This window comes from Gopherus flavomarginatus, chromosome 5 (assembly GCF_025201925.1).
Source record: "Gopherus flavomarginatus isolate rGopFla2 chromosome 5, rGopFla2.mat.asm, whole genome shotgun sequence".
In the NCBI taxonomy this organism is placed as follows: domain Eukaryota; kingdom Metazoa; phylum Chordata; order Testudines; family Testudinidae; genus Gopherus; species Gopherus flavomarginatus.
In genome coordinates this window covers 53,106,761-53,123,702 of record NC_066621.1, presented here as the reverse complement: position 1 = coordinate 53,123,702, position 16,942 = coordinate 53,106,761, and the positions used below count along the sequence as shown (strand labels likewise).

Sequence of the window (16,942 nt, the reverse complement as noted above, 5' to 3'; positions counted from 1 at the left end):
TTCTGAAGACTCTATTGCCAGCATGCATGATCCCTTTATTTTTACTTCCTATTGAAACAAGTGAACACAGTGACATCCCAACAGAGGGGCAGGAGTGTAGGTAGCCAACGGCCCTTCATGCTTTCAAAGAACATTAGCTGAGGTTTGAGTTGCTAGTCAAGTTTATCTATGTAGCAACTGATCCTATCATGGCGTGCCCATAGTGAAAAGTATCAGATGCGTAGCCGTGTTAATCTGGATCTGTAAAAGCAGCAAAGAATCCTGTGGCACCTTATAGACTAACAGATATTTTGGAGCATGAGCTTTCGTGGGTGAATACCCACTTCGTTGGATGCATGTACTGGAAATTTCCAGGGGCAAGTATATATATGCAAGCAAACTAGAGATAACGAGGTTAGTTCAAGCAGGGAGGATGAGGCCCTGTTCTAGCAGTTGAGGTGTGAAAACCAAGGGAGGAGAAACTGGTTTTGTAGTTGACAAGCCATTCGCAGTCTTTGTTTAATCCTGAGCTGATGGTGTCAAATCTGCAGATGAACGGAAGCTCAGCAGTTTCTCTTTGAAGTCTGGTCCTGAAGTTTTTTTGCTGCAGGATGGCCACCTTAAGATCTGCTATTGTGTGGCCAGGGAGGTTGAAGTGTTCTCCTACAGGTTTTTGTATATTGCCATTTCTAATATCTGATTTGTGTCCATTTATCCTTTTCCATAGAGACTGTCCAGTTTGGCCGATGTACATAGCAGAGGAGCACTGCTGGCATATGATAGCGTATATTACATTGGTGGATGTGCAGGTGAATGAACCGGTGATGGTGTGGCAGATCTGGTTAGGTCCTGTGATGGTGTCGCTGGTGTAGACATGTGGCCAGAGTTGGCATCGAGGTTTGTTGCATGGATTGGTTCCTGAGCTAGAGTTACTATGGTGCAGTGTTCAGTCACTGGTGAGAATATGCTTCAGGTTGGCAGGTTGTCTGTGGGCGAGGACTGGCCTGCCACCCAAGGCCTGTGAAAGTGTGGGATCATTGTCCAGGATGGGTTGTAGAAAAGGATAGTGAAAAGGATATGCCATTCCTAAGTGAGTGCCTAGCTGGGGTAACTTGCTAAAATAAAAAAAATAAAAATAGCTTCCCTGGCTAATGACCATCTCTGCCTGTCTTGGGGGCGGAGGCGGAGGGCTGTAAAACTGCCTCGGGAGTATGATAGTCGTTAAGTGATACATTTTAATGGTGCCACTACTAACTTATTTCATCTCCTAGAAAGAGGCCAGTCATTATAATGGCCAGATTTTTCAAAAGAGTTCACTCTCTATGTAGGCAGCTAAATGAAATGATCAGGTATTCAAAAAGTGCTCAGCACCCACTGAAAACAGTGGTGACTGCTAGGTGTTGAGCCCTGTTGAAAAAAAATTAGACTCTTCATTTAGTTGCCCGAATAGAAGCCAAGCTCTTTTGAAATACCAAAAACTCAACTATGCAGGAGAAATTTCTTCTACACTGATCAGTACAGTCATAGCTTAAGGCATTGGTTCTCAAACAGAGGACCGAGGCCCCCTGGGGGGCCATGAGCAGGTTTCAGGGAGTCTGCCAAGCGTGGCTGACATCAGACTTGATAGGGCCCAGGGCAGAAAGCCAAAGCCCAGCCGCATGGGACTACAGCTGAGGCCTCCGAGCCCCACCACCAGGAGCTGAAGCTGAAGCCTGAGCAACTTAGCTTTGTGGTGTCCCCTGTGGGGTGGGGCCCCGGGGAATTGCCCTGCTTGCCATCCCCTAATGCCAGCCCCAGCTTTTATATGCAGAAAAACAGTTGTGACACTGTGGGCTGTGGGGTTTTTACAGCATGTTGGGGGAGCCTCAAAAAGAAAAAGATTGAGAACCCCTGGTTTAAGGCATTCCATGGGCTTATAAGCATCTAAGGGCTTGTCTACACGTTAAATTTATTCTAGAATAAGGTAGGGTGTGCATTTAAAACAGAATAACTATCCCAGACTAACTTCCAAAGTGGATTAAAATATTTTTCAAGAATAACTCTATGCCGGGGTGGGCAAACTTTTTGGCCCGAGGGCCACATTGGGGTTCCAAAAGCGTATGGAGGGCTGGTGTAGTGTATTCAATTGCTCCCTGTAGGAATGTGCTACTTACGATGTACTACTTATGACTGCCAGTCCTGGTGCTCTGAGCGGCATGGTAAGGGGCCAGGGACCAGGGGAGTTGGATAGGGGGCAGGAGGTCCTGTGGGGGCAGTCAGGGGACAGGAAGCAGGGGGTGTTCGATAGGCATGGGAGTCCCGGGAAGCTTGTCAGGGGGAAGAGGCGTGGATAGGAGTCAAGGCAGTCAGGAGACAGGGAACAGGGGGTGGTGGAGAGGGGGTGGGATCCCGGGGGGTGGTTGGGGCGCGGGGTCCTGGGAGGGGGCGATCAAGGGACAAGGAGGGGAGGGGTGTTGGATGGGTTGGGAGTTCTGAGGGGGGCAGGCAGCGGCGGGGGCCAGGCTGTTTGGGGAGGCACAGCCTCCTCTACCCAGGTGTAGTGTATTCAATTGCTCACTGTAGGAACGTGCTACTTACAGTGTACTACCTACAGCTGCCAGTCCCGGTGCTCCAGAAGCAGCACATTCTTCCCAGGAGCAATTTAATACATTACACCTGGCGGGTCTCGTAGCCGCGCTGCCCAGCAGGAACTTGCAGCCCCGCAGCCCAGAGCACTGACAGCACAGCGAGCTGAGGCTGCGGGGGAGGGGCTGGGCAGGACAGTCCCACAGGCCGGATGTGGCGCGTGGGCCGTAGTCTGCCCACCTCTACTCTATGCATAGGCAAGCCATAAGGGGTGCAGAATATTTTCAGTAGAATGATTAAAATCCCATATCATGAGGAAAAAGGAAACAGGATTCTTGGTGATATAGGATGTCTGGAAAAAACTGGCTCAAATCATGATAAAACTATCCTTAAAGTACTAATTGTATATCAGAATAACACAGGGACAGATTTTTCTGCTAAGATTGCTGAGCAGAGAGGATCCTCCCTTAGAGTGGATGGCTCCCTTTCTGAGCAGAGATGGGCTGCCACTCTTCCTGCATGACCCTCACCTTTCTATAGGGTCAGGAAATCCGTGCATAGGAATGGTGTGGGCTGCAGACAGCATTCACTCACCAGCCCAGTGGGGAATCTACTTAAAAGTAAATTGAGTTCTCCACATTATGCAAACCCCCTGTAGAAGGACTGAAAATGGTAGGCAGGCAGCTGTGCTGACAGGGTGCTGAGGGAGGGCTGGGGACTCCAAAGCCAGTGAGAATGCACAGTGGCAGTGTACAAATAAACCTGGGCCTTCAGTGATTTCCATCAGATCCATGGGGCCCTCACAGTATCAGCACCCATTCTGAGGCCACATGGGAGAGGGCAGTCACCACCTCACAAGCTGATTCAGAGGAAACTCTACAAAAAGAATGTTGTGGTCTTTCATTCCCCAACTTCATCCCCCTCCAGAGGATTTTCTATGGGAGAAGGCAAGCTAACCCCCGCACCCACGCATTAAAGAGCTACTTATATCTTACTCTGGGTCCGCTAATAGAATAAATGTTAGGTACCAGTTATACCGGGCATGAATCTGATCTCAGTTAAACCTGTGTAAATGTGGAGTAACTCTTCTAAATTCAAAGGAGTTATACCAGATTTATACATGGAGTTCAGATCAGAATTTGGTCTGTCATTGAGGTTAGGGCAATAATTTCCTACTTAATTCCTACAATACTGAACAGGCACTAAATAGACTTACCAAGAATACAGTCATTATACCACATCTCCAGGATTTCCCCAGCTGAATCATCAGATGCCACAGCCCTCACCTAAGGCACAGAAGAAAAAAAGGGGAGGGAGAGTGCTCTTTAGCAGAGATGAAAGAGAAATGTAAAGTAAAACAGAATCTCCTATTATCTGAATCAAAATTCCTTTGTACAGTAACAAGAGGGAAAACTAAAAACAAAACTGAAAACCAATTTGCAAATTGCCAATAAATCTCCGCCAGGCTAATTCACCAAGGAGCGTACTGCACCCCAGAGATCCCTTAATTAATAGTGTGTGACAGACCCAGACCAGTGGGGTACCGGAGTCTGGTCCTATTGGCATCCAGCGGGGGTGGGCGGGCAAAGCCCGCCCACTTCTAAAGGGCCTCCCCCCAGCCTAACGGGAGGACCCACACGTCTGGGACACCAAGTAATTACGGGGGACAACTAATGAAAAAACAGGATCGGGAGTGAGGTCATAGGGCTAAATGAAGGGAACCCGATGGGGACACCGAGCAGAGAACCCCGGACAACGCCCACTGCTCCTCGAAGGTGTCAAGGGAGCCAGTGGACGCCGCCCAGAGGAACTCTGCCCGGATGCGTGAGCAGACGGAGGAACGGAAATAGGCCCTACAGTCGCAGGAAATCCCGTCGGCCAACCTCCTCTCCCTGGTGTTGTAGATGGCCAGTTTGGCCAGGGCCAAGAGGAGGTTGAGAAGGAGATCCCGCGACTTCGTGGGGCCACGGATGGGGAGCGTGTAGGTAAAAAGGTGAGGGGAAAAGTGCAACCAAAAACGCAGGAAAATATTCAGGAGGAGCCGGAACAGGGGTTGCAACCTGGCGCACTCCAAATAAATGTGCGCCAAGGTCTCCTTCTCACCACAGAAAGGGCAGGTGCTAGGGACAGATGTGAACCGCGCCAAGTACACGCCCGTGCTCACGGCTCCGTGAAGGAGCCGCCAACTGATATCCCCGGCGGGCCTCGGGACCAGGGCAGAGTACGAGCTGGCCCACCGGGGCTCCTCACCCTCGAGAGGCGGCAGGAGGTCCCACCATTTGGTATTGGGGCGGGACACGAGGGTGAGGTAGTGAAGGGTATGGAGCACGAGCGAGTACAGAAGTTTCCGTGGCGCCGTCTGGAACAAAACCGGCTGCAGATCATGCAGCCGGCTGGCAGTGAAAGGGTGAGGGGGCCGATTGGGTCCACGAGGCAGGGGCCCGATAAAAATGTCCACGGGGCCTGGGGTGGAGGGTGGGCAGGGCATGCCCTCTCGCAGGACTCGGTCGAGGTAAGCCCGAGCAGCAGGCAGTAAAGCGGCCTTCACCTCCTGAAGTATGCGCTGTGGAGTACGAGGTCTGGAGAGCCCCATGCGCTGAGCGAGCGTCAGGGGATCCCGCCAGTCTCCCCGGTCGTAGTCCAGGAGGTCTCCGACCCTGGTGTACCGGAGTCTGGTAGAGGGTAAATATACTGGTCACTGGCTGAGTAGTTTTCCGTTCCCTGAGTGACCAGAGCAGGGGCTGCACTAGAGTAATCAGGAACCTGCTAGAACCAATTAAGGCAGACAGGCTGATTAGATCACCTGCAGCAAATCAAGACAGGCTAATCAGGGCACCTGGGTTTAGAAAGGAGCTCACTTCAGTCAGGCAAGGAGGAGCCAGAGGAGAGGAAGTGCGTGTGAGGAGCTGGGAGCAAGAGGCCCAAGGAGCTGAGAGTGAGAGGCTGTGCTGCTGGAGGACTAAGGAGTACAAGTGTTATCAGATACCAGGAGGAAGGTCCTGTGGTGAGGATAAAGAAGGTGTTTGGAGGAGGCCATGGGGAAGTAGCCCAGGGAGTTGTAGCTGTCATGCAGCTGTTACAAGAGGCACTATAGACAGCTGCAATCCACAGGGCCTTGAGCTGGAACCCAGAGTAGAGGGCGGGCCTGGGTTCCCCCCAAACCTCCCAACTCCTGATTAGACACAGGAGGAGTTGATCCAGACTGTGGGGAAGATCACTGAGGTGAGAAAATCTGCCAATAAGCGCAGGACCCACCAAGGTAGAGGAGGAACTTCGTCACAAGTGTCACATTTGCAATGAGATAGTTCAGGTTGTACCAGCGTTTCCATTATAAATCCCTAATTATATTTCAGCAAAACAGTTCATTACTTCCTGAAACACAATATACAGGATATACAGGGTTTTAGTCCAAGAGGCAATGTCTTTATATAACATTTTTTTTAAAAAAAAGGTTCAGGTTTTTGTTTGTTTGAGGATAGCACAAAGAAGAGGATTTTTAAATTGGTTTCTGTCACTTTGAAATAATATAATAATAATAACAGGCAACATTTGGCCCAATCTTGGAAGGTGCTGAGTGTCCTCCTTTTCCACTCTCTTCAAAGGGAAGTGAGGCTGCTCAGCAATTCAGGATGGGATTCACAAAGGAAATTAGGTGTCTAACTCCCATTGAAATCACAGTCAATGGCAAAACTCCTATTGGCATCAATGGAGAGGATCAGAGCATATACACAGCATACCATTGAGACATGTTATGAAATATAAAGTTCATGTCATAGTAGGGGTCTTTTGCATGCATGGTGTATTTTATACTGGACAAAAGTGGTATTGGGCCATCTGTAATATTTATATATGCTATACTCTTTTTACAAGAACACGATCGAGGTTCCAGCAAAATAAAGATTTTACAGTGTCAAATGCACAGGCAAGGGCTGAGCATGTAAGGTGCAGAGCACCCCAGCATCGTCCATAAGAATTTAGGGCACCCAGTCCCTTGCAGGAAATGGTAAGCACTTTACTGAACCGGGCTCCCAGCAAGCAATTAACTGCCTAAACACTTTAACCTATCAAGTATCCATCACTGTGCTCATGGGGGGCGGGCGCAGCATGACCAACACTTCAAACTGTTTATCAACATATCAACAGAACAAGGAAAGAACTGTGTGACCCAATCCTGCACCTCTGAAGTCAGTAAGAGTTTTGCCAGTTTCTTATTTAAAGAAGGCTGGTCCAGTGGCTGGAGGGGGGAGAGAGGGGCCTAGCCTAGCACTCAAGAGTCCTGGGGTCTGTATGCCCTCTCCTACAGACTTCCTGTGTGATGCTGGAAAAGTTGCTTAGTCTCTCTGTACCTCAGCTATAAAATGGGGATAATAAAACTGCCCTACCTCACAGCGGTGTTGTAGGATAACTAAAATAAAAAGTGTGTGATGCTCAGACAATACAGTAATGGGGACCATGGAGAAGTATCAATGAGAGAAGGGCTCAGCCCTACATATTCCTGGGTTTGAAGAGTGGATTCTTGCACGTCCTTAGAACCCCTTAAAGTCAGCACCCAGTGACATTTGCAAGGCAGGATTGTTGCCTTCCTAGAGTGAAGATTATTGATTAAAATTATACTATAAATCACACTCTTCTTCCTTTCACTCCTTGATGCATGACAAGCTTTAAATTGTGGTTAGAATGACTCAACTCTTGGTTTGGGAAATTGTCTCTCCATAAATAGGCTTCCTGAAATTGACTAACTTTATAAACAGAATAAATTTATTTTAAGTAGCACCTCCATCAGTAAGCAGGTTAAGATTTAGACATAATCAGATCTGCCAAATAGTCACTAGTATTTGCATCAAATGGGCCAGATTCCACTACCCTTAAGTAACAAAAAAAGCAACAAAGGATTTTTAACTGGTTTTTGACACTTTAAAATAAAAGGCAACATTTGGTCCAATCTTGGAAGGCATTGAGTGTTCTCCTTTCCCACTGTCTTCAAAGGGAAATGAGGGTGCTCAATACCTCGCAGGATCAGCACCTCAGGGTCAGATTCACAAAGACACTTACACACCTAATGCCCACTGAAATCAAAGTCAATGGCAAAACTCCTATTGGTGTCAAGCAAGGAGCCTTACTGAAATCAATCAGTGCTAAACCCCACTGAAATCCATTTGCAAAATAAGGTGCTACTCCACATGAATAAGGATATCAGAATTGGATCCCTTAATTTGACTAATACAATATATAAAAATATCACTATTGTATCCATATAGTCTATTCACATTACTGTGATTTTTTTTAAATATTGATGAATTTTTCCAGGAAAACAGTAGCACCAGAAACAAAGTGAGCTGACTGCAATAAAAAAATATTGGCACTAGTTAGAAATCATATCACTACATAACAATGAGATTTGCCAGTTGGCCACGTTTCAAGATCCTTTCAGACAGGGAAGTACCTAATACACGTGGCAAGGCCTGGCATCCGCAAACTACCATTTGGGGCCTGATCTTGCTCCCATTCGTATCAATGGGAGTTTTACCACTGAATTCAATGAGAACAGGGTCAAACTTCATTTGGGTCACTTTTGAAATTATCTTTATTACATTTAGTTAAGCTACTTAGAAGCTGAGATGTATTCTTGGACAAGTACCAGAAAACCTTACCAGCGTGAAGGACCAAAGACAGTTTTAACATCCAATATCTTACAAATCACCAGGACTAGCAAGCAATGCTTTTACATCATCTGATGGCAGCACTAACATCTATAGATCTTAGCTTTCTAATGGTACAAGGATTAATCTCTAACTCTGGCAGTTTGTGAGATATCAGCTGCTAAAATCATGTAGCAATTGAAGTGAGGAAGAAAGTAAGATGACAATCATATCCAGTAAAATGCCATTTTAAAGGTCAACACTTCATGAATTGTCTTGGCTAGAATCATTTTGAGAGCCCACTACTGATACTTTCAGGTTCAATAAACTTTTCCAAACACTGGTTTGAGGCTTTGATCTCATGATCAAAATGGAAAAAAGTCACATTCATACCTCAAGTGGTAGAACAGGAAAGAAAGGCACAGAGAAAAATGTTGTTTGACTATTCTGTTATAGCCATTAATCTAATTTCATCCCATCTCAAAGTCCCTCAAGAACTGGCTACTAAATCCATTTTTTCCCACTGGCTGGTGTTTTCTACATCTCAGTGAAGTCTCAGCTCCCCAGTTCATCATCATAATCTGTAACAAAGCTCAGTCTCAAAAATGTGAAACATAACAAAGAGGCAATAACAAGAGGAAAATTGGCCACAAACACTGCTACAAACCCACTCTCATACGCTCAGCATTTATCAGCCAAATCTGAGTAGGTGTGGCAAGCTATCACTACTTCTACTCATGCTGATGTGAGATGCTGTTGGTTACCTGAGAAAAATTATCGTAACTACTAAAGCTCACCAGCAGCACCTGTCCCTTCCTGCTACTCCTCGCCCACTGAATGAACCATTGAAGGACAAGACCAAAAGATGTTGTAATCCAATTAAGCACTAGAGACCGCACACTGCAGCACTTGTACAGCCAATTTCTAGCCCAAATTTTCTACTCTCCAGTTCAGAAATCAGGAAGACAGTTCAGTTTCATAATTAGTGTCAGAGGGCATGGACGTCACTCGCACTCTTTCTACGAAATAACTGTAGTTATCTGTACACCCACCTACCTCCCCAAAAAACAGGCAGATAGCTGAAAAGTATAAGCATCAGGCTGCTAAATAGCAACAGTTCTACTCTATGTGTATGAAAGTTTATCCATCAGCAGATGATATCACATTGGTGGCTGGACTTATGGTAGGTTGAAAAAAGAATCAGTTGAAGAGGTTGCTGATAAAATATTCCTGCATCATTTTTCTGTTATGCTAAACAGTAATGTTATAAATTTGAAAAATGGAGCAGTTCTTCATGGCTTAGGTCACCTGTACAGTGCCCTGCATTATTTGGTTGTGTGTTCATGTTGCATCTTGCCACACCTCTGATTTACCACTATAATTGTAATCTTTTCTGAGGTTCTGAACTGCATACCTAATATCCTCTCTTCTTCTTGACTTTGCCTACCTCAGTGTTTCTCAAACTCGGGTCACCGCTTGTGTAGGGAAAGCCCCTGGCGGGCCGGTTTGTTTACCTGTCCCATCTGCAGATCCAGCCAATCGCGGTTCCCACTGGCTGCAGTTCGCTGCTCCAGGCCAATGGGGGCTGCTGGAAGCGGCGCAGGCCAAGGGATGTACTGGCCGCCGCTTCCTGCAGCTCCCATTGGCCTGCAGCAGTGAACCGCGGCCAGTGGGAGCCGCGATCATCCGGACCTGCGGACGGGGCAGGTAAACAAACCGGCCTGGCCCACCAGGGGCTTTCCATGCACAAGCAGCAACCCCAGTTTGAGAAACATTGGCCTACCTACTTGCTTCTGCTGCTCCCATCAGCTGCCACTAATTCTATGCTCTGCATAACAGAGGCCTTTCACAGCTGAGCTGATTACTGTGATTATGGACAATCTGCTGTGTCTGAGTCTCCCTCTTACTTGATGGGAACATCCATCTTTACTGAAACCATCTCCACTAGCTACTGCTGCTCATGTTGCTAATTTGAAAGGATTTGAGGAACAAAAAGGCTGCAGTTTGTAATTCTGTTTGGGGGGAATTCTTAGATCCTCTATTTTCCTTACTCTAAAGTATTATCAGGATCTTTGCATTTTGTGAGAGTGAAAGAGATATATAGCTAGTGGAGAGGACAACTGGGGCTAGAGGGGGATAAGAGAAGCAGATGGAAGGGATGAGAGACATGGCTAGATGAGTGGAGAGAGAACTGTGGCAGCTGAAAAATAAAGACAGAAGAGAGTTGTAGCCAGAAAGGCCAGGAGATTTTTAGATACTTAGGTGGGAAAATCCAATTTTTAAAAAACTGTATTTGTAGGCACGAGTGAACAGTCTATATGTATTACTGTATGGTCCATGTAGTAGTTTTGGAGAGGGACCAGATCCTGGTTCCTGGCTTCATTCAGTGACAAAAGAACAAAGAACTGACCTAATAGGGATTCTCCTCCTGTAGGAAAATTTCTGAGTGATATAAAACCAGATGTATCTACCTGTTCCCCCATTTTGGTGTAGGAGGCATCCAGCTGGGCAGTTGGGGAGATCTAGGTTGGATATTAGGAAAAACTATTTCAGTAGGCGGGTGCTGAAGCACTAGAATGGGTTACCTAAGGAGGTGTTGGAACCTCCATCCTTAGAGGTTTTTAAGGCCCGGCTTGACAAAGCCCTGGCTGGGATGATTTAGTTGGTGTTGATCCTGCTTTGAGCAGGGGATTGGACTAGATGACCTCCTGAGGTCTCTTCCAACCCTAATATTCCATAATTCTATGCTTCTATAGCTGTAGTGCACAGCGCTTTGGAAATCGCAAGCCAACAAGTAAGTTCCTAGGGGATCACCCATTTGGTTTCTCTGAGATATGCCAGGATCTGGTTTGGAACTGGTCTACCCCAGGTGGCTTAGAGCCACTTTTCTTTCCCTGAACAGTTCAACCAGAGTCAGGGAGCTGGGCAATGGGACTTACATTCATTTGTATAAAGCCAACTTCTCACTAACACATGGGCATGCTGGTGACTGTCTCACTAGTCCAAAGAGGTAAGCCCAAATCCATTTCAGGCCCTTATCACAGGGCACAATTTTATGTTCAGACACAAAACTCATACGTAACATCAAAGCAATTCCCCTGACCAACACAGGCTACTGAGGCATTTTCTTCACAGGCCTCCCACTCTTCACAGAGACTGAATCCCAGGTTTGCTCTCTTGGGAAGCTTTTTTCTAGCTCTATTTCTCTCTGGTCACAGATTGCTCCTTCCTTAGGAGACCTGGGTTTGGTCTCATGTTCCTCATCATCTGATCTTTGCAGCCTTCATCTTGGGAGATGGGCTAAGCATGACACAGGTGAAGCTGAGCCTTAGCTCCCTTAAAGGGCCAGTTCACCCTGTGATACCCGGATGCATCACTCCTGTATTTTTGTGTTAATATACCATTACCAAACCAATCAGCTACATATCACTTGTCCGTTTAAACATTTTTACAGAGATTTTTGTCTGACTGTGACATTCATGACTTACTCACTTGGGCTGTCAAGGCCTTGTCCACAGAACAGGTAGACAGCATGAAAGCTTCTTCATATTATCTCCGTGAACATGCCTTGAACCTGACCCGAAGGGGCCGCTTCTAGAGACGAGAGGTTAATTTAGTCTCCAAGCTTATCCGGTCCTTGGCCTTCTCTGCCAAGACTGCCAATAGGGAGGCAATCGGTGCCAATTGTAACCAGGGTGTTTTGTGATGTCTCCACTGAAGAAGTGGACTGAGAGACCACCCAGAATCCATCAGACGGTAACAAACTTTGGTCACTGACAATCTGAGCTGGATATACACCAGCAATCCGGAGGTGAAACACGTTGTAACTCATTGCTAGTCACTTGTTATCCAACCTTACTACACAATTGTACAGCAAGTTTAGGGCTTGAAAGAGATAAAGGACGAAAATACATTACACTGCATGTGGCTGGGAGGGACAGAATACAAAAGATGAACAAAATACGTCATAGGCAGGCGTGTCAGAATTTGATTTTTAGTTTTTTAATGCTGATGGAAAATTTGATTTCTAAATTTAACCTCTTTTTTGGATATCTATTTTAATTTAATTTAAGTTTCTGCAGGGTGTCAAATGATCTGGACGAGCCTGTTACTATGGGGAGAGGCCACCCCTCTGCTGAATGGCTCCTGCTGGGGGCTATGCTCCGCCTCCTCTTGCAGCCCTGGCCAGGGGTCTCTGTTCTGCCCCACCAGGACCGCAGCCTCCCCCAACACGCCTCCAGCACCTTATGCCTGCAGGAATCAGGTGTCAGTGGCCCCCCAACAATGCCTAAGAAATCCCCACTGTCAGTGGCCCTGCTGCCTAAGATAACTAATAGAAGAAGCCCAGGAGAGGAGTACATTTTAAGCCCCACTCCTCTAACTGGAGATAGGCGCTTAAGACCTGGTCTACACTGGGGAGGCGGGGGGGAGGAATTGATTGCTGCCCATGGATCCTGCAGGTAATGTACACAAGCCCTAAGTCTGGGCTGCAGAAAGATGCCTATCTCTGCTTGTGAAAGCAGACATGCTCTCCTGGAGTCAGGTGGCTTCAGCACTTCAGTCCTTTCTTGTGAAAATGAGTGAGGTGCCTGTAGGGTGACCAGACAGCTAGTGTGAAAAATCAGGACAGGGCATGGGGGGTAATAGAAGCCTATATAAGACCCAAAAATCAGGACTGTCCATATAAAATCGGGACATCTGGTCACCCTAGGCACCTGCCTCATGCTCCCCACCCCAAAGGGCCAAAGAGGAGGAGGTGGGTCCAGTGACATCACCCACCTTATAACTTTTAGCCAAGTGGTTAGAGCATTCACCTGGGATGTGAGCAACCCAGGTTCAAGTTTTCTCTCTGCCTGAGGGAGAAAAAATGATATGAATAGGAGTTATCTACCTCTCAGGAGAGCATGCTAACCACTGACCTATGGGACATTTTAATTGCAGGGGAGGCTCCCTCAGTCTCTCCTCTTGAAGTTGTTCCACTGAGGACAGATAATGAAAAAGAAATTAGAGTAGGGGGACTAGACCCAGGATCTCTAACCTCAGTGCCCAAACCACCAGCTTACAAAGCCACTCTCATACTTTCTTTGGCCCAATGACTCTTTAACCTTCAACAGGCAAGATTACCAGACTATGGCATAGCTCAGTGGTTAGATCAGTGGCTCTCAACCTTTTCTAACTACTGTACCCCTTTCAGGAGTCTGATTTGTCTTGCATACCCCCAAGTTTCATCTCATTTAAAAACTACTTGCTTACAAAATCGGACATAAAATCCAGAAGTGTCACAACACACTACTACTGAGTAATTGCTCACTTTGTTATTTCTACCCCATAATAATAAATAAATAGGAATATAAATATTGTACTTACATATCAGTGTACTGTATATAGATCAGTACAAACAATTCATTGTCTGTATGAAATTCTAGTTTGTACTGACTTCACTAGCGCTTTTTATGTAGCCTGTTGTAAAACTAGGCAAATATCTAGATGAGTTGATGTCCCCCTGGAAGATCTCTGCATACCCCCAGGGGTACATGTACCCCTGGTTTAGAACCACTGGGTCAGAGCACTCCTGTTCAAATCCTTTTTCACCCACTGCCTAAGCAGGGAATTGAATCTCGATCTATCACATCCCATGAGTGCTCCAAGCACAAGGCTAAAAGTTATAAGACCACTACTTCCACCTCCTCTTTTTCCAGCAGCCAGATTTTGACTGGGACTCAATATACTAGGCAGCCTATGAGCATGCCCATTGGATCAGGCAAACACTTGTCTTTCCCTGTATCATAACCTTAGTCCCAGATTTGGACCTTAGCGTCCAAAATATGGGGGTTAGCATGAAAACCTCCAAGCTTAGTTACCAGCTTGGACCTGGTACCTGCTGCCACCACCCAAAAAATTAGAGTGTTTTGGGGCACTCTGGTCCCCCTGAAAAACCTTCCCTGGGGACCCCAAGACCCAAATCCCTTGAGTCTCACAACCAAGGGAAATAATCCTTTTTCCCTTCCCCCCTCCAGGTGCTCCTGGAGAGATATACAGACACAAGCTCTGTGAATCCAAACAGAGTGACTCCCCCTCTCCGTTCCCAGTCCTGGAAACCAAAAGCACTTTCCTATTCCCCCAGAGGGAATGCAAAATCAGGCTAGCAAATCCAACACACAGATCTCCCCGATTTCTTCCTCCCACCAATTCCCTGGTGAGTACAGACTCAATTTCCCTGAAATTTCCCAGTAAAGAAAACTTCAACAGGTCTTAAAAGAAAGCTTTATATAAAAAAGAAAGGAAAAATACATACAAATGGTCTCTCTGTATTAAGGTGACAAAAATACAGGGTCGATTGCTTAAAAGAATATTGAATAAACAGCCTTATTCAAAAAGAATACAAATCAAAGCACTCCAGCACTTATATTCATGCAAATACCAAAGAAAAGAAACCATAGAACTTACTATCTGATCTCTTTGTCCTTATACTTAGAAACAGAAGACTAGAAAGTAGAAACTACTTCTCCAAAGCTCAGAGAAAGCAGGCAGACAGACGAAAGACTCAGACACAAACTTCCCTCCACCCAGAGTTGAAAAAATCCGGTTTTCTGATTGGTCCTCTGGTCAGGTGCTTCAGGTGAAAGAGACATTAACCCTTAGCTATCTGTTTATGACACCCTGGTTCATGGATTGCTCTGGGGCTTAGTTGGAAGAGGGGACCCTCAATGCATACAATCAGGCAGCAGTGTGCATGCCAGGAGGCAGAAACTTAGGAGCCCAGGGAACATTCATTGCAAAATCTTTTAGGTGCTGAGTGAGTTTAGGCACCTATAGGTTTGGCAGCAGCTGAACAGGAGTTTTGTGGATTGCAGCGGAGCTTAAAACTGGGACTTAGGTGCCTAAGTCTGGCGGTATGTCTGTACTCACAGCTAGATCTGCACTGCTGCGATCGATGCAGTGGTGTCGATTTAGCAGGTCTGTCTAATGAAGACCCACTAGGTTGATGGCAGAGCGCTCTCTGGTTGACCCCAGTACTCCAGCTCCCCAAAAAGTGTAAGGTAAGTCGTCAGGAGAGCATCTCCCATCACCACAGCACGGTGTAGACACTGCTGTAAGTCGACCGAAGTTACGTCGACTTCAATTACATAACCTACGTAACTGAAGCAGTGTAACTTAGACTGACATACAGCTAGTAAGTAGACCAGCCCCAGAGTTAGGTGCTTAGGCACATTTGCAGATATGGGCTTAACAGAATGCGGGGGGAAGATTTTCAAAAGCACAAGTGGATGGCTGCAGCACAATAAACTAAAGCTAAAGTAGTTATATGCTTTTCAGTCACGGGATTTGTCTCAGCTATTAACGGAGCTCCCACAGCTTCACAACAAGGTAAAGTCACATCCACAGCTTCATGAAATTCATAGCTCTGCCATAGTTATATCTTGTAAACATTCGTGTTCTCTGATTTCCATGTTTAAAGGGGACTTAAACAAGCCAATTAGCCATTCCACCATTCCACCTCCCTTGCTTGCCATTCTCAAACTTAAAGAGCAAGACACAATGGCCAGTGAGTGTAACAGAATGGTGGCAGTGATTCGTACTGACAGCAGTAAGGCTCAGCTTCTCGATGAGATGGAGAATCCCTGGCCCCAGGCTAGCAGAGTGCATTGTTACAGAAACAGATGTTTTTGCAGTGCTGAATGGGAGATGTGATGCTAAAGAAAATAATATTCAACAAGTCAAGGCAAGTAAAGACGTACAAGAGAGGGAGCAAATCCTTCTTGTTTTAATAGTAAATCAGCTTTGCAAAACCATCAGGAAAATTTACTAGCCCAGGCACCAAATGACTCCCTTCATCAGAATGACAGACGATGCTGGAGAAAATATTAATTATATTTTACTTACCCACAAAAAAAATCGAGTGAGCAGAATTTTGTGAGGCTGCAGTACATTCAAATGCAGCTTTATGTATTCAAGAGCTAAGGTACAAAGGTAACCAACATTTCTGGCAAAATATCTCCTCTCCTGCAGGAGCTGATGGAACCAAGATGCTTGGGGTGCTATAAGCATCTTGGCTTGTCCAATGGCCCTGATCCTGCAATAGAAGCAGGCAAGCAGAACCTGATGCCCATGGAGTCTCACTGTCATTAATGGGGTTCTGCACAGGTGTAGGAGTGTGCCTGCACGCATCTCATTGAGGAAACACAGGCTAAAGAGCCTGTATTTTGGTCCAAGTCCGAATGTCTACATAGCAATTTTTGGCCCTGCAGTCTGAGACCTTCGAGCCCGAATCATCAGACCAGGGCCAGCCACAGCCATGCCACAGGTCTTTTAATCCAGTGTAGACATACCCTTAATGAATACATTTGTTAGTAATTTTCACGTGAGCATGCAGTTCAGTTGTAAAAATAATCCATGCATGGATTTAGTGCTAGTAGAAGGTGTCAGCCTGACAACTTTGTAATGAAGTCCTAGCTGTACCTACAGAGTGAGCTTCTCCTCCCTATCCTGCCGCCACACCACAACCTTGATCATGTGGCAGAGGACTCTTCCTCTAGTGGTAACAGGGATAGTTCAGTGTCTATAACCCATGGAGTTCTTGGTGTCTATGCTGAGTCTGTCAATTAATGTATAGTGTGGTCGTGGGCTTTTGTGGAGGGAACTGCAATGGACACCCACCAAATACATCTCATTGAGAGGCCACCAAACATCTATTAGATGGTAACAATTTTTGTCCCTACTGAGCTGGGCTGGTAGAAAATCAAGAATCTGGATGGGAA

General features: G+C 46.2%; 1 protein-coding gene across 5 annotated transcripts in view; it reads right to left on the bottom strand.

Moving 5' to 3' along the window:
- PTPN5 (protein tyrosine phosphatase non-receptor type 5) overlaps positions 1–16,942 on the bottom strand; it is a 150,610-nt gene that overhangs the window by 111,225 nt on the left and 22,443 nt on the right. For 2 of the 5 annotated variants that reach the window (XM_050953703.1, XM_050953704.1), the window contains exon 2: positions 3,761–3,830. The exons of the other annotated variants lie outside the window; for them this stretch is intronic. The gene's annotated coding sequence lies outside the window, so the exon portion shown is untranslated. The remainder of the gene's footprint in view (positions 1–3,760; positions 3,831–16,942) is intronic. 5 annotated transcript variants of the gene reach the window in all.